Source organism: Ictidomys tridecemlineatus, chromosome 1 (assembly GCF_052094955.1).
Source record: "Ictidomys tridecemlineatus isolate mIctTri1 chromosome 1, mIctTri1.hap1, whole genome shotgun sequence".
In the NCBI taxonomy this organism is placed as follows: Eukaryota; Metazoa; Chordata; class Mammalia; order Rodentia; family Sciuridae; genus Ictidomys; species Ictidomys tridecemlineatus.
Window position 1 is genome coordinate 9364449 of NC_135477.1, and position 22431 is coordinate 9386879.

Here is a 22431-nt window from a genome sequence, read left to right on the forward strand (position 1 = left end):
CCTCCCGTCGGGGGAGGCCCTGACCGGCGTCCACGAGGAGCCTCGCACTCCTCAGGCCTTCCCCCGGGACTCCCGAGTGGAAGCGTTTCAAAACCGGCTCCAGAGCTGCCAAGAGAGCCGGGCGCTTGATTTGCATTCTGAGCCAGGGCCTCACTCTGCGCAGGGACAAGCCGACCGCATCCCTGTCTCTAGACTGCAGGACGAAGGGCATCCAGCCTGGTGACTTCAGGAATGTGGCTTGGCATTGTGACGCTGGGGACAATGTGTATGGGTATTGGTGTGGCTCCTGTGGGAGCTTTCCACAGACCCTCAAAACGTCAGCATCTTTGTAGGCGAGGGTGAGGCCACACAAGGCAGTAGGGCTTGCACTGAGCTCTGCTCTGCCACTTTCTGGGGGTGATCTGAAGAACCTGCACACACCTCAGCCTCAGTTTCCCTCTCTGTAAAATGGGAGACAAGAATTCTTACCCCACAGGGTTCCATATGGAATGTGTGGAGCATCTCCGAAAGGTTAGCCATTGCTTTTAACCAGAGATTACTAGGAGGTTGCTGAGGACTGCAGAGCACAGAGGAATGGGCCAGAAGAGGGACTGGGGAGGGAGGTGCAGGCCCCCAGGAGGCTGTCAGTCACCCGACCCTCCACACTTTCCTTTTTATTGATCTTGAGGTTTTTCTATGGGCTTCAAAGTTATTCTCACCAATACAGGCTAGATTTCTTTAGAGTCTTTGGTGTTTTGATATTTTAAATAACATGTTCTAAACTACAGATTTTTTCCCCTAAGTTGTCGCAGGCTATTATTCCATGCCACAGGCTTGCTTATGAAGTGTCAACTGGGCTTTCTAGCACTTGCCTCTGGCTGTATTTTGTATTCTCCAACAGCGTGATCAACCTAAGGCCTCCCCCGTTCCTGGCCCTGGCCCAGTGTGTCGTCTCTGGCTCGTGTGTTCTTGTGGTCATCGGAATGTGTGCTCTTGCTCTTCTCCCTGTCTGTCTGAGCGGTTGAATCAACAGAGCGGGAGTTGGGGCACATTCTTTGGATAGGATCTTTTTCTGCTGCATTTTATAATAAAATAGGTGATGTCCGGGGTTATTTTTTATATTCACCTATGTGGCCAAGGCCAGCCTGGCACAGCCATCACTGAAGCAAGGAATACATCGCCTCCTTTTCACTGTTGGGGTGTGAGTGTGCCCTCCTGAGCAGTAAGACAAAAGGAAGGAAAACAAACAGAACAGCCACAACCACGAACCAACGCATCATAGGATGGAATCAGGGCTGTGCAGCTGCCTGCCGTCGGCCGTCTTGGGTTCACAGGGAAGGAGTCAGACTGACCAGACGAAGGTTTTGGGAAGCAGTTGGAGGAGAGGGGATTGATGGAGAAGTAAATGGAAGCAAAAGAGTAGGTTTTATAGGGCAGACTTCTAAGGCATAAGGAGCCCTGGCTGTGTCCCCCCAGAGTCTCTCAGAGAGGAGGGTCCTGAGATTTAGAGTCAGGGCACAAGCCAAGGCTCCCACACACAGAGCTAGGGCTCCCCTAAGGGTAGTGGTCTAGGTGGGTTCCGCAGAGGCTTTAAACCTGCAGATTTACTGTGTCAAGCATCAAGTTCCTCCTCTCCTTTGCAGTCATGAGGGAACCAGGGAGAAAGAGTCAACCACAATGAGGTAAAAGAAATGGCTCTGGAACCGGGGCCTCCCGTCAGTGTTGGACAGTGCTGACGCCGTGTCAATTCGTGAGCATCCCCAGAGGGTGCTTCTCTTGTGCTAGTTTGAGAATGGGAAGAGGTGCAAGGGTCACAGCACTGAGGTTACCAAGTGCTTCCTTGGGAGATGATTTACCTATATCAGGTCTCTAGGGCACCCAAGGGACATCAGAATTCTTTTACTTTTTCTTTCCTAGTGTGTTAAGATGCATTCCTGGGAGTCTCTTAAATGTTTTAACCTGCCCTGAAATAAAACGTGTGTGTAATCATGCGGATTTTCCAAAGTGAATCTCCATGCCCTTTGGATAATCAGAGACCCAGGGACTCAGCAGAACAAATTTAGCTCTTAATTCCTCTGCTGTAGAGTCAGCAATAGCCACGCACAACCTCAGTGCCATCGGTGAAGGTTTTTGAAAAAGTCTAATTTAGCACAGCGGATGCATTCCAAAGAGCGGGCGAACATGCCTGGGTCGTGTTTGTTTTACAGAGAGCCCTGACTTTATTAAAGAACGACAACTGAGGCATCCGCAGCCTACAAGGAACATTTTTGTGCCTTGTTCCAACCAAAATTTTCCAGCAGATTTTAATGTAATTTGCCCCCTTCCCTCCCTAAAATGAAAAAAACCTGCTTCCAGGATAAGTCAGGTTTCCTCAAAGAACAATAATCTTCCTGCTACTCAGTTGTGAGTCATCAAGAAGTGGACTTTGCATTGCGATCCCCAGTGTGCTGTGGTGCAGGGGACCCCAGGCCTGGGAGGGCAAGTGTGGTCCTCATCCAAATGCTGCTGCACCTCTTCGGAAGGTGGCTCTGCAGGCCATGTCTCTGCAGGGGAGGGAGGGTCACCGGCCATGTGGCTGTGACTCCCAGTGCACATACCAGGGCCCTAGCCATCTGCAAACAAGAAGTCTTCAGTCCCTTGGATAGATGGATAGTGTGAGGCATAACTGCCATTTCTTTCTTTTCATTTCCTCCTCCTCCTTCTCCATCATGTGGGGTTTTGAACCCAGGCCCTCACACATGCAAGGCAAGTACTCTGACGCTGAGCCACATCCCCAGCCAATAATTACCATTTTTATTTCATTTTATTTTTGCGCATGTGCTCAGGTAAACATGTCTTAATTAAAAATGCTATCAATTGTAACCGTGCAGAAATAATGGAGAGGAGGTTTTGCTTATCTTTTTATATATAAAATCAGACCCGATGATGCTTAAATGGGAGTAAAGAAGGACCCCATTTTCTCTTGCTAATTACAGTTAATGCTGGGTACTGTTCTAAGCATGCTCTTGCCTCACATTCTTTTTTTTTGAAATTTTTTTAATATTTATTTTTTAGTTTTCGGTGGACCCAACATCTTTGTATGTGGTACTGAGGATTGAACCCGGGCCACACGCATGCCAGGCGAGCGCACTACCGCTTGAGCCACATCCCCAGCCCTTGCCTCACATTCTTTGGACCTCTTAATGTTATTATCCTGATTGAGTTGTTGATGGGCCCTAGTCATGCAGCTAGTCCAATGAGGTGGGATTTGCACCCAGGCCCATGCTGAAAACATAGTAGGGTATTCTCAAGGGGCACTGGTGAAATGAGTGACAAACATCTACAGTCCATTGGTGGAACACTGACACATCTCCTGTCCTATGAGACATTCTTTTCGTCAGGAGGCTGTTAACAGGAAGACCTGGAAGTCCAGCTGTGGTCAGGACGTGCATGGTGTGGGCTTTGGAATCAATTCATTTCCATCTGGCCTTTAAGCTGAGGCTGGATTTTCTTGGCTTCCTTTGACATAGAACTGCTGTTCCAACCTTGTGTGCCAGATCAGCCTGGTAGAACCATGGCAGGTCCTACTTAACAAGTTTGGGTGGTTAGCATGGCCTTCTCCAGTAGAACAGTAACAACCAGGAAAAACATGTTCCTCTGGGCCATATTTTCTTTTCCTCATTTCCAGTGCTTAAATCATTTACTAAAGAAAGGAACTGTTCTTTCCTTTGCTTTCCTAGGACGGCATGTTCTTTAAAAACACAAAACAAGGCAAAAGCCAAGATATGGAGGCCCAGACTTCGTCACCCACAGCATGCCCAACACGGGAGCCGGAGGGGCTCTCTTTTGCAGATGCCAAACGTCCCAGTGGTCATAGCATTGTTCATATGAGAAAGAAATCTCCCAACTCAAGGAGCTGAAGTGCAGGGGCCTTGATTAAGGGATGATGGGAAGTTTGCTGAGCAGTTTAACAAACAGTTAACCCACAAACATTGTGCAAATTCAAACCATCCAAGAGGGCACCCTCCTGGAGTCTAGGCACTTCAGTGTGCTTCCTTGGAGGCACATCAATGTGAAGGCATTATTTTTCTTTTTTCCTTTGATTTTTTTTCTTATAAAACAGATTTCTTACATTAAGAACTTCAAGGCCTGTCTTGTTTTCACTTATGCTGATGTAATTGGGTTTAAACTTGTGGTAGAGCCCCCAACATCGCTGCTGGGAGTTGAGGCTGCATGACCACCTCCAGCAGAAGACCTCAAGGTACTTCCCTTCAGTGAGCATTTATTGAGCACCTCCTGTGTTCCAGGCTCTGTGACAGAGCAGTGGACTCATGTCAATCAAGGCACATAGCTGTCAATCAGTTTTTGGAATATTAAATGATTGTGAATAACTCCAATTAGAAGCTAGACAGGTTCCCTTGTAAGAACAGAGGACTAAGAAGCCTTCCCCATCTCAAATCCTGAAAAAGAAGTTCAGTGAGGGAGATGAGGTCCCTCAGAAACAAAAACATACTGGAAAATCTCTATTGTCAGACCCGACTGACGTTGGCACAGACTGGTGAATAGACAGACTAAGAGAGCAGAGTAAAGAATCCAGGAACTGGTCCATTTGCCTATAGAAAGGTGGCGTCTGAGACTTGTGGGGGCACAAACAAGTGGCTTTGGGATCACTAGAGAGCTACTGGATAAAAACAAAATTAGATCCTCTCCTCATACCATATGTTGTGCTGAATTCCAAATAGACAAGTTATTTAAGTGTAAAAACTGAAGCTACAAAAATATTCAAAGAAAATATTGACAAATTATTTCCTGACCTTGGAGAGAATGTCAATTTCTGACCTATGACTTAAACGTAGGCACAATGAAGGAAAAGATTGATAAATTTGGTTGCATTGAAATAAAAAAAAATCTTTGTATACAAAAAAATAACAAAAAAATAAGAACAACCACCAAATTAGAAGAAAAATCATAAACTAGGAAGAAATATTTTCACACAGAGACAAAGGGTTAGTAGCTCTTTGTATAAAAAAATTTTCTAAAAACAGAGGAGAAAAACTCCAACAATTTGACCAAAAAAAAAAAAAACAGTCAAAATGTAAGAAAAAGAAATCGAAATCTCTTTTAACAATATGAAAAGATGCTCAGCTTAATTCACAGTATGATACAGTAAAGTAAAATCTACACTGTGATAGCCTCTCTCACCTGTTAGATTCTAAAATCCAAAAGGCAGACAACACTCTTCATGGCAAAGCTGTGGGGAACAGCACTTCCGTTCCACGCTGGGGGGAGTAGGAAGCGGCACAATCCCTGTGGGGAGGCCTTGGCTTTCTCTAGCAAAATGATGGGCACATTTACCCCATGGCCTGGCAATTCCACTTCTAGGGATCTCCAAGACATCCTGGCAAAAACACGAAAAGGCCAAGGTGCAGGATACTCGCTGCAGCCATATTTATCAGAGGAAATGCCTGGAAAGGACCCCGGGCCTATCAGCAGGGGAGTTACGGAGGGAGCTGCAGGGTACCCTCACTGTTAGCCCTGTTCCCTCTGATAGGAAGTGGGGAGGATCCTCAGGCACAGCCATGGAGTGAGTCCAGGGCATGTCAAGGGAACAAAGACAGAAAAATACATAACTTTGCCTGTATTGAGGAAGCAATGGAAGAATAAGCCATCCACTTTAAATATGACTGCTTGGGGGAGAGGGAAGGACTCGAGTGGAGGGGACTTAAAGATAGTCTGGTTCAATATATTTCATTTTGTGAATTAGATTTGGAAACATGCAAATGTTTTGTTATATATAGTAAAACTGGATTACAAAATTTAAATTTAAAAATCTCTAAAAGTCAAAAACAAAATGAAACAAGTACACATCACCATGAATTAAGCTGTTGGCATAAACAAAAAGAGAGGGACTCCTTCAATTGAATTTTAAATATGATAATCTGACTATATATTCCTGGTTAGTACACACTTTAAGGACAAAAAAAAAAACTGCCAAAAAAAGAAATCTTAAACTGTTTTCAGTAATCCTATTAGATGCTAACATTTGTATTGGTATTTTAAGTCTGTTTTAAGTAGGGTGTGGGGCAAAGCTGATGAGTAGTTCTGCTGGGGGTGTGGAGAAGGGGATTGTTGGCATGAGTGTGAACACATGTAAGGTCAAGGGACTTAAGTAGAATCTTAGTGTTGATCTTGAATTAGGGATATCAGTATGAACTTGATAGATATACAGACAGACAGAACTTTAAGCCGCCCACTCAAAAGGCCTAGAATGAACACTCAAGCCAGAGGCGATGAGGGCGGCTCAGGTAGTTCTCCCAGAAGGAAGCGCATCTCCTTGGCAAGATGGCGGGTCCCACATCTGCGAGGAAATAAACAAAGTCAGCCTGAGGCAGCTTGGCAAAACTCAAAGCCAGGAAGCTATCAAAGATGAGAAGGGACATGTCAAAAAGATTCAGGAGCCAACTTGCAGAAGCTCCCACAGGGCGAATGTTTTAACACTAATAAAGATAATAACTAAAATGGATTGAGAAACATCAAATATGTTTGAATCCATGAGTTCCAAATGGTGCTAGAAAAATCCTTGGTCAGATTTTGGAGAATGCCAGGGAAGAGCTCGCTGGACAATTGGTAAATAGAAGAAAGAAAAAAACCCATTCATCCCGTGTTTTCTATATGAATGAAACCTCAGAAAATAAGAGTTGAAGAGAGGAAGTTCCTCTCCATGAAGGTAACATAGCAAATGAAGAGGAATGGCGGGAGTTAGGGAGCCAAAGTGAACCTCGCTTCTGGTGTGCCCACAGGCTGGAGAAGTGAGGGTGATTTTGCAAACCCTGCTGAATTATGGAATCTAGACAATGATTGTCAACATCTGCGAAGAGAAAGAACTCAACTGATAGAAGGACACAACTCTATCCATGAAGGATCCATGTCCTCTCCCCAAATGGAACTGAATCTGATGGAGACTCCAGACAGCTGACTATGGGAAGTGCAGGGTCTCCAGGGACAGGTGAGCTCCCCAGGGATGCCACCCACAGCACACAGACTGCAGGAGCTTCTGTAGGACAAACGACCCAGCTTCTTCAACAACCTCGGCAAAACGTTTTAAGGATATGATAAAGAAAAATGAGGAAGAACTTAAAGATTAAAAAAGACTTTAGAGACTAACAACCAATCCCAATTGTATGGCCTCGTGTGAGCCTGTTTTTGAAGAGTTTTTAGATATTTGAGATGATCAAGGAAATATAAACACTGTTATATTGAATAGATACTCGGGGATATAAAAGAACTGTATTTGCTAATTCTTTTTAGGTAGGATAATATTTCATGTGTTCTTAAATATCATTGTCTTTTATAATATTTATATTGGAATATTTTTAGATGCAATTGATGAATTGATATGATGTCTGAGATTTTCTTTGAAATAAGTTGGTGTCTGGGTAGGGACATATGTGGGCATAGGTCAAACAAGATTGTCCAGGATTGATCATTTTGGAGGCTGTCAGTGGCATCTCCAGTTTCACTAAATGACTCTTTCTACTTTTGTAGGCATTTAGATCTTCTGTAAAAATTGAAACCAAAAGTAGAAAGTAGGATTTATCCAGGTAAAATTTATTTCCCACACAAAAACAATAAATTTGGACTTTCAAATTTCCTAGGTGGAGAGCTAACCAAACATTTTTTCCCCCTACAGGCTAGGCAGGCACTCTGCCCTGAGCTATACTCTCAGCCCCCAAACTTTGGATTTTTTTTTTAAAGGTATCTTTACTTCAACTCACCTCAAGTTTGTTATTATCACAATGTTTAAAAAAAAAACATAATAAACCAAATAAAACATCACTTACCTGGGAGGTGATTCTAAAAATGCAAATTCAGGACATTCTAACAGTTTCCTTTTCACAGAACACTTAGAAGCATTGATGCTTAAACTGGCAGCTAACCAACCACTAGGTAAGACCCATCTTGGACGACGAACACCCTTGTCCCCTCCTAGTCCCGTCTGTTTCAGTTTTTGAGGAGTGTGATCCTTTTTATTCACAAATGGCCATGGATAAGATTAGGATCAGTTTTGAAGAATGCAGAGAAGGACAGTTTTACTTGTGGGGGTGGGATGGGTGTGAGCTATTCCTTTGGTTGAACTCATTGAAATTGAGGTGTACACAGATTCCATTACCCTTATCTGTATTCCATGACCATTATCTGTGGTCAGCGGCCTAGAACAGAGACTTTTTAAGCTGGTTGTTGTGACTTTGACCAGCCAGTTCTTGCCTGGCTCTGAAGAACACCAAAATGGTAGCCTGGGAGAAGGACTCCTGGGAGGCGAATGAGGGATTCCTCCCGGAGCCACTGGCCTGTGGCCTGGTGCTGTCCTCCTTGGCTGGGGCTGTCATAGGCGCCACTGGGTGAGAGCTCAGAGTTTCATAAGTCCCGGTGGGAAGGTGTCATGATGGCGAGGTGGAGAGGGCAAGTTGGACATTGAAGCTCCTTCTGCAGGACACCCCAGGACTCTGAGGTCCACGCTCATCAATGATCAGGTGACCCATAACACCCTCCAGCATTAACACTTTCAGAAACAACCTAAACCCCTGGGCTGCTGGGTGGTCTCTCCATTCATTCCCAAAGATTCATGGAGCATCGATCACTTAAACAGTAGTGACGTGGCAAGTGTGAGAGGTGAAGTGTGGAACCTCAAGATCACCTCGTGGGAGGAGTGAGGCTGAGCAGCCCTTCAAAATGGCTGTTATGGTTTAGTGTGGTTCAGAGAAAAACAGGTGATTTCAGGTGCATTGCTCTTCACGGTGGGGACAGTCGGGGGAGTGTTTCTAGAAGAGGTCCTATTTGGATGGGCTTTGAAGGTTGGCAGCATTTAGGTGTCTGTGCTGAAGAGAGAGAGAGAGAGAGAGAGAGAGAGAGAGAGAGAGAGAGAACGTGCGCACTCACGCAAGGGCCTGTGCTGACCTGCAGTTGTCTGGGAGAGGGGATGGCTGAGTCGAGGTGAAGCTTTCCTGATGAGAGAAACAGCATGAACCAAAGATGGGACATGGGGACGATCAGGGGCCAACGTCTGTGAATGGTACAAGGCCTGTCCACACCTGGCCGTGTCCATCCTGAACTCCTGGAACGCTGTCCTTGTCAACCAGGTCCGCCCATGTCTGCAGCATTCTTGTGAAAGAGCGCACTAGTTATTTCTGTCATAACGGCAAAGTTCCCTCAAAGAGTTCATCATGTTCCTTCCAATGCGGTTGTGATAGTGAAATAACTAGATTGTGAATGATCAAGAGATATAATTTGATTTTCTGAATCTCTTAGTAATAGGCTCCTTTTTGCGGTGATAGATGGTTTTAAGAAGTTCATTGTTGGAGCTTAGGAAAACCGATGAATTGATATTGAACTAATATAATTACAAAATATTTACTTATTCTTCAAAAGTGATGCCGCAGGATGTTCCTATAAACCGCCGGTTTATCTCATGGGGCTTACGATATGGTGTCTCTTGCTAAAATTTGGTTTGCATGAAATTTCCAGGCCCACACGTGTGGCGTGGGCGGGCTGTAACAGCGACGTGGAGATGAACAATGCCCTGTTGTATGTTCCCCGTTCACAAGAGGTCATTGTTCGCGCCTGCATCTGTGGATGCCAAGTTTCTTGTTCAGGGTGCACATGCCAAATTCCTGGGAAAGGAAATAGTGGAATGTATATTTGCATTTATTTTTATGAGAAAGAAATTAATCTTACTGATATTTAATATACAGATTGACAGTCCAGGTAGAAAATTTTAAAGTAAATATACACATACCAGCGTCATGTGTTTGTAAAGAAGGTTGTTCTTGGCTCCCCTGCATTTTGACTGGTCAGCTCCTGGCGTGTTACATATTTTGAACATTAGCCTTGGTCATGAGCTGGATTAGTGCCTGACCTTTAGATAAAATCACGGCGGCCACTGAACAGCTTTCAGTAGGGAAGTGGCTTGATCAGAGGTGTATTTTTAAAGGGTCACTTGGGCTACCATGTGCACAAGGCATTGCAGAGGGCAGCAGGGGAATTGGGAGACCGGTCAGGAGACAAGTTCAGGGCTCCCGGGATTCTTACAGGGGCAGTGGAGGATGTGTGACCTACCTGTTATCACCTTGAAATCCTGATCATGTGACTTTTCTAAAAAAATTTCTGTGTTCTTATGACACATATCTAGCATCTGGTACTATAGGAGAATTTGTCAGGGTTAATAAAGTCTCAGACTCCATGGATGTCTGTTTTCTGATAAATGAATAGAGAAACCCTATTTAATACCAAACTTTTACTTGTTTGCTGAAGACAGAGGCTGCGGAGGCCTTGTGCCAGGACTCGGGCTGAGATGGTGGAAAGTGTTCCTGGGGTAGAGAAGGTCCCTGCCCCCAAGCCCTCCGCCCCAGGCTCTTGGTTTCACAGTATGCACTGGGTGCGATCTGAAATGACCACAGAGACTTGCTCCCGGTTGGCCTTTTGCACTGGGATCTAAAGGCAGAGTTGTGCCTCTTGAGCTCTGGAAAGGAATCTGACGTGAAGGAGGTGCTTGATTTTCAAAACTGTGCTCAAATCTGGACTTGCCCATGAACAAACATCAATTATCCTATAAGAGCCTCCCTCCGTGGCCTTGTTGGGGAGAGGTCGCTGATTGAGTGGCAGAGCTTGGCATTTGTGCCCCAGGCTGTAGCTTGTGCAGAGTAAAGCAGCTGTCACTTTTAAATCCTCCTGACTTTGGAAGAAGAGCAGAAGAGTAAATGGGAAGTCGGTGCGTGGACCCAAACGGCCTCTTCTGGGGGCACAAGCAAGTGGCTGTTGACGGAGTCAGGCCTAGGGAGGGCTGGCGGGGCCTGTTAGTGAGGAGACCACTGGGCGGGGAGAAGTGGTGTGGCATGCCTTACTTTTGCACGCCCATCATGCTTTTCACTTCTAGTCGGGTTTTATTTTATTTTATTTGGGATCAATTTGAAGAGCCAGCACATAGTCTCCCTCCTTCCCTGTTCCCCCTCCCCCGCCCCACCTCTCTCTTTCCTTCTTTCAATAGAATGCTTTATTCATTCGGGTGAATAGTTAGGATAAAAGGTTAATAATTAAAACACAGTATGAAGATCTACCGAGCTCCCACATGAACCAAGTGATGTGCTTTTCAGAGATCATCAACAGCCAGCAGCAATCCTATGCGTAGTGCTAGAATTAGCCCCATTTTATGAAGGGGGAAGTTGAAATACACTCAGCTTCACACAGCTTCTAGACTGTGGGCCTGAGAAGGACTTTCAGTGCCGAGTCCAGGACCCCAGGCTGAGACACTGTTGACCTCCTTTTGCAGCGTTATCTAGCTTTGGCTTTCCTGGGGAAGCTATTCACTGTGGCACACCAAAACACAATTTCCAAACACAGCAGTCTCCCTCCTCAGACCACTTGCGCTTCACCCGGACTGAGGTCTTGGAGGGGACTGCTTGCGTCCCTCTCTATCCTCAGTGATTCCCATGTGATAGGAGTCCACTTAATGAAGACTGGGTGACCTCACCTCGCTCTTGCTCCAGTGGTCAGACCTTGGAGGATTTGCAGTTGCCCCTGATTTTCAGGAAGCACCGAAGCTCAGAGGCATGGCGATGAGCCCGCCCTGCCTCCAGGTGCTGTTCCAAGGCCCTGTTTTATTCCTGGGTGCATTTTGATGAAATTTATCGGAGGAGAAGTTAAAATTGGCTCAACACCAAGATCAAGTTCCACCCAATGTTTTAAAGCGTGAGAACCAAGTTCCTATGAAATGACAAGGAATTTATTTGTCTTATGGTGAGTGGATTTTCCTGGCGTCTCCTGCTTGTCCATCACCATCCCTCCCCTTATCCTGCCCCAAATCTGGGCCTCGAGGCTGGTTGCATGTGGCCACTGCAGCGGGATGCAGAGCCGAGGCTCAGCTCCGTGGATGAGTGCTCATCACCCGTTGCCACTGGCCGCTCAGGCAGAGGACAGGGCGGTAGGGTATCATAGTCCTCCTGCCTCAGGACTGGTGGCTACCCTGCTTCCTGGGCCACGGGGCTTTTAACTCCGATTCCTCAAGCAGCCATCAGAGTGATGTGCTGCTCATTGATTCTTTAATTCCTTAACCCAGTCAACAGCTATTTGCACAGAGTTATTCGGTGGGTTAAGAAATCTCTAAGGGGATTGATTATGACACCGGGCTCCTCCTAGGCTCACTGCAACACCGTATCAATGTGGTCCATTAGGACCTGACCTTTGAGACATGCATGTGGCCGAGAGCATTGGGCAAGAGAGATTAAATTACAGGCCAAGCTATCTCAAGGGACAGAGATCCCAACTTGATGACAGGGAATGACAAACAATTGGACCCAAGGCACAATTTACATTGCATTATCAGGAGAAAGGGTTACATCTTGGTTAAAAAAACAATTTTGGGGGGACTGCTACAGCAAAGAGCTGTGGCAGTAAGAGCTGAAAAGCTCGGGTTTGCCCGTGGCTTGGGCAGGATGTCTCATCCTGGTAGCTCTCCACAGATATTTCTTAAGGATTATGTTAAGAAAAACCTGGGGCAAGGTATCTGGCCTCTCTGGGTCTTGGTTTCTGTATTGTAAAAGAGTAAATGTGAATCACACAATTTTAAATGTAATGCTTTGTGACTGAGGGTCTTATTGTAGGAAAACACAGGAAGGACAGAGAGATTTAATTAAATTGAGATAATTAAGCATAAAGTAGCTGAGATCTGGCCACTGAGGCACCCTCGTAACCCGTCACTTTATAAATTGTTGGATTATAGGTACCCGAGGGAGCTTCAGAAACACCAAAATTCAAGGATCACTGTGATGGGAGGTGAGCTGATGAAGGTGGCATTCATTTGGTCCAACGTGAGCAGCACGAATTCAAGGCGGAGAGTGAGACTCAGTCTTCCCCAGCTCCAGTCCTGGCTCTGACACTTGATCCCTTGTCCCCAGGCAAGTGTCTCCTCTTAAACCCCAGATTGCGTGAGGTGTGATAACAGGCACCTTTCCTCATATCATCGCCAGAAGGCTTGACTAGAATGTCTTTAGGACACTTGGCATAGTGCCTAGCATGGAGTGGAGGCCAAGGACATGTTTGGGGGAACAGATAAGGGACATGTTCCCTGTGTACCCAGCATTGTCCTGAGGATTTAGCCAAACAGCTTGAGCAATAGTGTTCTCTAACCACTCAAGCATGGGGAAGAGAGCTTCAGAATGTTTTCTGTGACAAATATGCATTAAGAACACCTGTGTGCCCTTGTTCTGACTCAGTAGTCACCAAATGAGAATGTGGTTTTCCTTATTTCAGGGCAGGTCTGGGTGCATTGACCCGCCACTGTGGCCTTCCCGTGTGCTAACAGTTCACAGTTTCTCCTTTCCCATCCGTCCAGTTGCATCCTCGTTTTTTTACAGTCTCTTGTGAGTTTGGCTATCAAGATTTCCTCACCCAGGGTTTGCCCTACCCCAAGAACTAATCAAAACTGCCCAAAAGAAGTCTCTGGAGAAGCCAACCGGAAGGCCATGTTGAGGGCGAGGTCCAGACCCTAGTGGGACAACTTGAAGTTCCCTGACTCCACAGGAAGACCCTGAGATCTTGTGTCTTTGACCCTCTGCTGCTGCCTTTTCTAAAGTGAAGGGTGCCCCCCCCCCGGATCACTTAGATTGTAAAGGCCCCAACAGACACAATCCAGGTGTGGTTGTCATCACCACTGGCCCCGATGACCCAAGTGCAGAACTTACAGATGTCCAGGAGATGAAGTGGTCAAGTCCCCTTGGGCCACGGCGATAATCTCCTTGCATTAGTTGGTGCTAAACCAAGATAATTGCATTTTACTATAATTATGTAATAAATACAAGAAAACATAAGATATTAAGCAAGCAGGCAAACAGACAGATACAATTGCAGATTCCTTGGCAATGGTCCGGAAGCCTCCCTCATCTCCTGTCATCCTCACAGTTCCCTGCCACAGGCATTTCACAAGAGCTTTTTAAAATTAGGGATCTGAAACTCGAAAAGGTTGGGAAATACCCCGACACTCTTTTGGTTATTAAAGGGCAGAACTGGGGTTCAAACCCAGTCTCAGCTGTCCAGCGTGGGTCTCGGGCTCTGCACTGTTGGGGTCTGGATGAGAATGAGTGTGTGTTAGAAGATGCTGGGCTGGGGAGGGGTGGTGATTTACAAAAGCGTCAGAGGCAGGGTTCCAAAGAGACTGTTACCTGTGTAAAAAGAGCAGACGGGAAAGACTGCAGGAGGCAGCCAGGAAAAGACCCAGGGCACCTGTGGTATGTCTTCAGTCAGAGAGAGCGTGGGTCCCCGTGGGTCCCGGTGTCCTGAGGTACGTGATGATTCATGAGGTGGCGCCTTACAACTGCTCCTCTCTCTCCTTTGGCCTCTTCGGGTGGAAGCCATTCAAAAAGCCATTTCAATCAAGGAGCCTAACACATGCATACACATTGATTTTTATTATTTTTGTGGGTTTATCCCAGTAGCCAATTGCCACGCCTTCAGAATTAGCAGGTGACAACCCTGTTGGGCAGGTTTCTAATTTCACCCACAAAAATCCAACAAGCAAACAAGCATGCTTTCTACAATGGCACGGTTTCAGGTTTCAGAAAAGCGATGCTCTGTTGTCACGGGGATCTGTTAAGGGTTTACCAAAAAATTCACCTTTCCCCCCATCAAGAGGGAAAATATGAACAAGTTTCAAATCACGGGCTGGCTCCTCCAGCGCAGACCCGCGCACCTGTGACAGCCACCTGTGGGAAGGACGAGGCGTCAGTCCAAGGCTGGGCTATTGGAGGAGCCCCAGGGAGGTTGTGCGGCTCACGGGGTGTGTGGATGGCCGTGGGAGCGAGTCACCTCACCCATGTGGGAGAAGCCGACAAGGAACATAGGCGACTGGCCATGTCCTGCGCTTTCACTGCAATGACCACAGCAGGTGCCCAAAGTGGGCTGCAGATCTAGCCAGTTGGGTAGGTGCCAATCACAGAGAGCTGGCACCTCCAGTGCTGTGGTGACTTCAGGAGCCCTTTTGGAACCAAAAGAGAGGATTTAGGGCCCACTGCAGCCTGGTGCAGCCCCTCTCCAGGTTTTTCTAACTGTACGAGGGAGATGTAGTTTTGTATGACTTTTATTTTTCCCAGAAAAATTCCTGGGGCAGCATTCTGTTGGTCCCTCTGATGCCACTGAGGTAATTTAACTCCCACTGTTAAATTACAGCATCCAGGCCTGGATTCCTTGTCTGTCCCCTATTCTCCCCTGATTTAAGTCAAGACTGGGCTTGCATGACAGACAGATCATCATCTAATATTTAAGACTGAAAGACAGGATTTTTCCCCCGTGGGCACAGTCCTACTGATGCTGATTTCTTTTTTATATTCCATCTGCATTTACGTTAAAACCAATCAGTGTTTCCCAAGCCTTTACTCTAAGCGAACACAGAAACAATAGCCACAACAGTCCCACTGGTACGACCGTGTCCCCATCTCTGTCAGTAGGTCTGTCAGGTGGCTCAGTGTGGGGCAGGCACCGTCTCCTTCAGCCTCCGTAGCTAACCCCTGGTCTCCATCCCACAGGCCGGGAAAGTGACAGTGGACAGGAGGTGAACGACACGGGGGCTGCACCACCAACTCCGGATCACTTTCAGGGAGACTCTGTCATTCCATACGTCTTTAGGCACCTGTGGTGTCAAGTGCTTGTCTAGGCGCTGGAGAGCCACCAGGTCGCCAACCTCAAGAGATTCACCTCCCCAGGGAATTTGAAAGCGCAGGGCAACTGTGACATCTAGTTCCAGGCTTCTCGAGTCCCTCCTGCGGTACTTTGTAGATCAGTCCTGATGGAGACGGGCCTCTGCTGATTCTCTCCTCCGAAGCGTTGTCTGGTCTGAAAACTAATCTGTGCATGAGGAATCCCTGGCAAACTTTACAAACACAAGAGTCTTTCCAGAATGATTTGTGCAGAATCTTACATAATCTCTGGATGTGGGGCTCAGGAATCTGTATTTTCAAAAATCTCCCTAGATGGTTCTGGTGACTGGCCAGGCTTGTACTCTCTACTGTGGAAGAGGAGGCCAGAGCCCAGGCCCATCTTCTCTGTGGGCTCTGCTTCCATTTGTGGCTTAGAAATGTTCAAAAGCGGATTAATAGTGTGAGATACAGTTTACATCCCGACCTGGTACACAATAGGTATGTCTGTGTGCGTATGTAAACGGACATAAAAATCATACGCAGTGATACTTACTGATAAAGAAAATGCACTCAGAATTGTCCCTTTTCTATACCATTTTACCCTCCTTTGTTCATTAAAAACAAAAATTGACCAAACCCACTAATTAATTTCACAACCCACTAGTAGGCGTGGACCTACAGTTTGAAAAGTAGCACCCTAGACCGTACCGGGGAGCTGTGGCATTTCCCCTAGCTGCCCCAGTTCTGGAAGCCTCGGTTTCCTCTTCTGTAGAACAGAAGATTATCCAGTGGCGTCATCTCTAAGCTCTTGGACTTGGTACACGTGCGGACCAGTGTGTGTCTGTCTAGTTGTCCTTCGCTGCCGACCGTCCTCTTGCCTGGATTAACGTTTTACACTTCCCAGCCCACCACTGGGTTTCATTTCTGCATCCTCGCCAAGTACCCCATGTACCCTCTTAAACCAGGGAGGCGAGCCGGCTCCCACAGATGTCGGCTGGACCAACTGTAATTCAATAACACCATCCTCACTTTGGCTCGCTGTTCACAGTGGGAAAAGGAAAAAAAGAGAGGAAAGCACTGAGCGTGCACAAGCGGTTTTCTTCTCTCCATTCGATCACTCAGCAAGTATTTATTGAGCACCTGCTGTAAATGCGATGGTCTCTGAGTATCAGGTAAACAGAAGGTCTTCAAAAATTCCCCTCTTTTTCTTTGTAACTCTTGTTTTCTTTACGCACACCCAGAGTTGGAGAAGGAACGAGGGCAGGTTCAGGTTGCAGACTGAACTTTCTAGTCTGAGCTGAGGTGGGCTGGGGAGAAGGCGGGGGTTTATATGGTCTATCACTTGGGTGGAATAGTCTTTAATTTTAGCTCATCCACCAGTAAAGACAGTCCTATAAACATTCCCCAGCTCTAGTGACAGATGTTATTTTTAAATTGAAAATGACAGAAGCCCAGCTCAAACCGTCTTAGGTCATACATGGAGTTTTTAAATTTGCACCGCTAAAGTTAGGGATGCCTGCTAAATTCAGGGTGCCACTGATATGTGAGGACTTGGCTTCCTCCCATTTCTTGGCTCAATCTTCCATGGAGTTGACTTTATTCAGTCTGGTTGTCCCCAGCAGCTCCATGTTCTCTCTAAGGTGACATCCACCTGGCATTGAGGTAGGGATACCTGCTTTTACCCTGCCCTTTCATCCAGATGTGACTCTGAATCCCACAGACTGGTTCCTATGCCTGGTTCCAGTGGCCAGGGAAATGCAGTATGCCCATAGGCTTGAGTGACAGACGTGTCCTCTGCCTTACAGGTGGATGTGGAATCCCTCTAGGCCTCATGGTCTGAATGGGCAGTGAGGCCAGTGGAACTTGGGAACTGTTGTTAAAGAGGGAGAGGTGACTGTCAGGGAGGACAGACCTTTCAGCAAGAGCTGTGGCGCGTTGGGATGGAAGGAGGCCTCATCCAGCATCCTCAGTGTGCAATATGGATATAAAAGAAGAGATTATAGGACACCCTTCTGCTAATCCTCTGCCTGACTTTGGGATTCCTCTTAAATCTGTCTGCCATTCATTTATTCACTTAGCAAATATTTTGAAGGACCTGTGAAGTCCTTGATGGTTAAGCTATGTCAGTGATGAGCACAGAGCCCTGTGCTGCTCCCTCCAAGCTGGGTGAGGGAGCCAGGGAGTGTCCAGTAAGGTGTACCTTTGCATCCTGTGGTCTAACCAGCCTCACTGAGGAAACGACAGAGTGACATGTGGAGGTGGGGGGAGCTGGCCAGGTAGGTACCTTGTGGGGAGAGAACAGCCACTCCAAGCCCTAGGGGAGGGACATGGCTGACTTATTTGAAGAAAAGCACGTTGGTCCAATGAAAGGTAAAATGGGAGAGGGAGAAAGAAGCAGATGACTGTTGAGAGCCACAGCTGAAGGGGCCCCAGCAAACTTCCAGCTGAATGGCTCACCACGGCCCCAGCAAACTTCCAGCTGATTGGCTCCTCTGCAGTGATGCTCATTGGGCTGTTTCCCCGTACAGGCCACCAAATGCCGCAGTCTGGCTGGGCACAATTCACGAGCCACTTGTCAAGCAGAAACGAACTTTATTTTTAGAACACACACGCCACTCCACACGAGCTCTTCAGGAATTCCCTCAGAGCCCAACTGCCACCACCGGCTTCCCACAAGCCTCTCAACCCCCCACTCCTCCCGCTCTTGAGGCCGATTTGGCTGGGTCGCATGGGTGGAGCCAAAAGAGTCCCCCATGAGCAGCTCCATGGTCTGAAAGGGTGGGGAAACAGCCCAATGAGCATCACCACAGAGGAGCCAATCAGCTGGAAGTTTACTGGGGCTGCTTCGGCTGAGATAAACTTAAAATAACCCTTTTTACTCTAAACTTTTAAATTTGGATTCATTAGGGCTTAGTGCTGCAGAAAGGCATATGTGTCCAAAAAAATGTACATAAGCCCAAGGTACTTTGGAAAGATATTCTAACAGGACAATGGAAAGGTCCTGACCCAGTAATTGTCTGGAGTCAGGGGTCTGTTTGTGTGTTTCCACAAGGAAAACAGCAGCCGATTTGGATTCCAGAGAAATTAACTAAAGTGATTTCTACAGACCAAAAAGAAGATGACTTGGCTCAAATCCATAACAGCTGATATCCAGAACTCCAGTTTGGCTATCCTTACATCTGCATCAATGGTACTCCTACACCTGAAGGCTAATGAAACCAGGATGCTTTTTTATTTATTTATTATTTATTTATTTATTATTGTCCTTTCCCACATCATGAAGTTCTATTTTGTTTTTTGAGCTCATACAGACCTAGGTTAATGTTTTGCTGATCAGTTCTATTTTTTGACTATGGAGTTTTTAAACATTACAATGAAGATTTCACCTGTAAAAAGTTACAAGGCCTTTACTATTATGTTATGTGTTGTATGTATTATATTATGTGTGCACACTTGTGTTTTGTGTTGTATGTTTGTATATGCATATGTCCACATACCATATATGACGAGTGCTCATGAAAAAATTGATCCAAATTTTTTTTTATTCACGTGATTTAAATGGTTTAATTTAAATTGGGTAAACAGCTGTTGAGGATTGTTTTAATATGTGAACAAAAAAGGAGGTTAACAGATCTTTGTTTACTTTCACCTTTCCTTTTCATTATATTTAATAATTCTATTCAGGATAATGTAAATTGTTCAGAAAATTGCTTTCTTTTAGTGCCTGCTTAAATGTTACAGAATTTTTTCTTTAGCTATCATTGCCAGAATTCCTATCTTCATCCCAGTGCCAATGAAGACAAAGATAAAACCAAACTACAGCTTCTTTGATAGCTATCACTAAACTGCTTGCAGAACTTGCGTCGACTACTATATATCACTTGTATACAATGTGAACTTTCTGTTGGTGCAGCGACTTGTGGTAGTGCCGGGGTATTTTTGCTGATGGTGTCATCAGTGGTACAATTTTTCCAAAAGGAGCCGTCAATTGGCTTGGTGTATCCTCCTCCCTTCTGCTTGTGATGGTCGTTCAGCTAAAATTTGGGGGCCAACAGAGATGAGGCAAAGAACCTCACCCCCCCACTAGTACAACGACCTATCCACAGGTGTGGCTGTATGCTGGACTGGTAGTCAATGACGAGTAAGATCCAATTACAATGGTACCAACCTAAGACAGGAGGGTGATGCCTTGAGGTCAGCTCATCCGATGACAGGCAAGGACCATATGTAGTATTGGATAACCTAAGGCAGGCACGGTCCCTAAGCCACATGCTTGTTGTTTAATTAAACAGAGGGGGAGATGTTGAGAGCCACAGCTGAAGTGGCGCCAGCAAACTTCCACTGACTGGCTCCTCTGCGGTGATGCTCATTGGGCTATTTCCCCGCCCTTTCAGACCACAGAGCTGCTCATTGGGGGACTCTTTTGGCTCCGCCCATGTGACCCAGCCAATCAGCCTCAAGAGCGGGAGGGGTGGGGGGTTGAGAGGCTTGTGGGAAGCCGGTGGTGGCAGTTGGGCTCTGAGGGAATTCCTGAAGAGCTCGTGTGGTGCGGCTTGTGTGTTCTAAAAATAAAGTTCGTTTCTGCTTGACAAGTGGCTTGTGAATTGTGCCCAGCCAGACTGTGGCAGATGATGGATGGCAGAGAGGTGAATGGGAGAAGAGGTGAGTAGGCTAAAGACCTTCCAGGACTTTAGCTTTTATTCTAACAGAAACATGGAACCATGGTAGAGTTTGGATGGAGGAGTGATGTCTGTGGCATCTGTTTCATTTTTGCCTTTTATCAACACATTTTCACTGAACACATTAATGGGATTCCACACGGCATTTCCAGATGTGCATACGATGCCCATCAACCACTCCAACACCCTCCTTCACCTGCACCCTGCCTCTCCCCTGCCCTGGCTCTCTTCTAGTCCCTGGGAATCACTGTCCACTTTCAGGTCGACTTTATTTTTTTAGTTTCCACATATGAGAGAGAACAGGTGGTACTTGCCTGTCGGTGTCCGGCTCATTTCATTTAACATAATGCCCTTCAGTCCCGTCCATTTCTCTGCAAAAGACAGGACTCTGATCTTCTTGGGGCTGAATGATACTCCTCATGTAGCACATTTTCTTTACATTCACCTGTTGTCGGGCCTGGAGTCGGACTCCACACCTTTGCCTGATGCATGATGAATAGGGCACACAGGTGTCTTCAGGATGCTGATATCATTTGCTTTGGCTGAAGAGGCAGGAATGGTGCATCTCCATCAGAGGGTGACCTCCTTTGAGTTTTTGGAGGCACCTCTGGACTGTTCTTCATCGTGGCTGCTTTACATTCCTACCAACCGTATATGAGAGCTTCCTTTCCCACATCTGTGCCAGCACTGGTTGGTGTTGATAATACCCATTCTAACTCAGGAAAGGTGGGATTTTATTGAAGTTTTAATTTTCATTTTCCTGATGGCTAATGATATTGAGGTTTTTCATAAGAGTTATAAGTCATTATATTTTTCTTTTGAAATAAATACATTTGAAAAAACCATTTTGTCCATTATTTAAATTGTATTGCTTTTTTTTTAAAGTTTTTTACACACCTCTGTCAGATGAATCGCTGGCACACGTTTTCTCCCGTCTGTGGGCTCCTGGTCTCTCTGGCCGTGTTTCCTTTGCTGGGCAGAAGCTTTTTTAGTTTGATGGAATCCTGTTTTTCAATGTTTGCTTGTTTCCTGTGCTTTCTGGGTCTTATGCAGAAGATGGTTCCTTTACCAATGTCTTGAAGAGCTTCCCCTGCATCTTCTTCTAGGAGTTTCAGAGTTTCAAGTTTTACATTTAGGTCTTCCATCCATTTTGAGTTGATTTGTACAGGTGGAGAGATAGGAGTCAAGTTTTAATATTCTGTAACTTCTAAAGAAATGGGGGCCGTTTCAGTAGTGACACTGTGGGTTGATGCCACCAATCAATGCCAGAGAATTCTGCATCTCGTCCTGGGAGAGGCCACTCATTTTCGTGTCTCCTTGGTGCTTCTCTTTCCCTCATGCTGTCAGGAAACCTTGTTGGTTCAGAAACCTTCAAAGCACATGCAGCGCCTGACCTCTCCTTCCCGTGTGCACCGCTGTGGGTCGGTCAGTCCTTCTCCCTAAATATCTTCTCAGCACCCGACAGCCCTGCCTTTGCTGGGGGATGTCGGAAGACAGGTTAGCGGCAATGGAAGGTGGCGCTCTGGGGAGTGGCCCTTGCAGAGATGTCCGCTTCCTCTGTGGTGGCGTTGCTCAGGTTTTCGGGGCATCCACACCAGGGCTCCTGGTTTTCTGTGGATAAGCTTGCTCTGCCTGCCTTGTAAGTTGAGCTCTTCTCTGACCAGTGCTCCTGAAACCTGCCACGCCAAGGTTTGAGCCCTCCACCCCAAAGGCAATGAGATACCTAGAAAAGAGCACAAATCCAGGATTCAGAGAGACGTTGGTTCACACCCCAGCTCTCTCAGTTACTAGCTGATTGTTCACAAGGTCAATAATCTTCCTCACTTCTGTTCCTGCATCTGTAAAACTAGAGGATTTTACCTCTAAACAGTCCTGTCAACCTCAAGCTCCCAAGCACCCGCCTGTGTTAGCTCTTACCATGACATCCAGCGTAGATTCTGCTTCTTCTATGGCCTCTTGAACATATTTATGCACGTGAGTGTAAGCGTGCACGTGCACATACACCCCCCCCCACACACAGTGTCAATGCTGGGAATTGAACTGAAAGAATTTTTATTTTGAACTATTTCCTTCTCGGTGGAGTGAATCACTGCCCATTATCTTTACGATAGGAT

The 22431-nt window shown here is 46.3% G+C and overlaps 1 protein-coding gene across 6 annotated transcripts in view; it reads left to right on the plus strand.

The window, feature by feature from the left end:
• LOC144374982 (uncharacterized) overlaps positions 1 to 22431 on the plus strand; it is a 262307-nt gene that overhangs the window by 186321 nt on the left and 53555 nt on the right. Inside the window, exon 8 of one of the 6 annotated variants that reach the window (XR_013434238.1) lies at positions 12731 to 12892. The exons of the other annotated variants lie outside the window; for them this stretch is intronic. The gene's annotated coding sequence lies outside the window, so the exon portion shown is untranslated. Of the gene's footprint in view, positions 1 to 12730; positions 12893 to 22431 lie in introns of those variants that run through there. 6 annotated transcript variants of the gene reach the window in all.